General features: G+C 38.9%; 1 pseudogene; it reads right to left on the minus strand.

The window, feature by feature from the left end:
• Positions 1-405: 405 nt before the first annotated feature.
• Positions 406-523, minus strand: LOC118614768 (annotated as a pseudogene).
• Positions 524-784: the final 261 nt, after the last annotated feature.

Raw genomic sequence — 784 nt, forward strand, 5'->3', positions numbered from 1 at the left:
AACAGTAATTCACTAATCTTCCCAGTACTTCCTAGGAGGAAGCTCCGAATCCTCTCCAAATATAAAAGTGAATAAATGGAGAGGCAACTGGTAATTCAATAGGTTAAAAAAATAAAGATGATTTCTTATCACAGACTTAAAAATATATTCTCCTCTCCTGCTCCCATAGAAATACAGGAAAATAATTTTTTCCACCCCTAAAATCTCAAAATTCTTATCACTGATTTTCTCTGCTAAGACAAGTCTAATTAGTAAACAAACAAAATCCCTGAGAATGGAGTGACATTGATGAACAAAATCCAATAAGTTTCTTTCTTTCTTTTTTTTAAGGCAAGGCAACCCTTGGTTGACCTCACAGATTGCAAGGACCTTATCAGTTTACAATCCTTTAGTTTTTATTTTTTACGCCTACAGCACCTGGTTTTCCTAGGTGGTCTCCCATCCAAGTACTAACCAGGCCCAACCCTGCTTAGCTTCAAGATCAGAGAGGATCGGGCTTCTTCAGGGTGGCATGACCATAGACCCAGTAGGTTTCAAGTGTACCGTTCAACAGTATGTCACATATATATTGCATTGTGCATTCACCACCCATAGTTAGATAGCCTTCTGTCACCAAATATTTCATCCCTTTACCCCATCTGCATCCCCACCCCACCCCTGGCCCCAGTAACCACTAATCCATTGTCCATGTCCGTAAGTCTGTTTGTCATTTTTGTTTGTTGCTTTTAGATTTATATCCCACATGAGTGATATCATGTGGTTTTCAACTTTTTCTGCCTGATTT

This window comes from Rousettus aegyptiacus, unplaced genomic scaffold (genome assembly GCF_014176215.1).
Source record: "Rousettus aegyptiacus isolate mRouAeg1 unplaced genomic scaffold, mRouAeg1.p scaffold_m13_p_2, whole genome shotgun sequence".
Classification (NCBI taxonomy): Eukaryota; Metazoa; Chordata; class Mammalia; order Chiroptera; family Pteropodidae; genus Rousettus; species Rousettus aegyptiacus.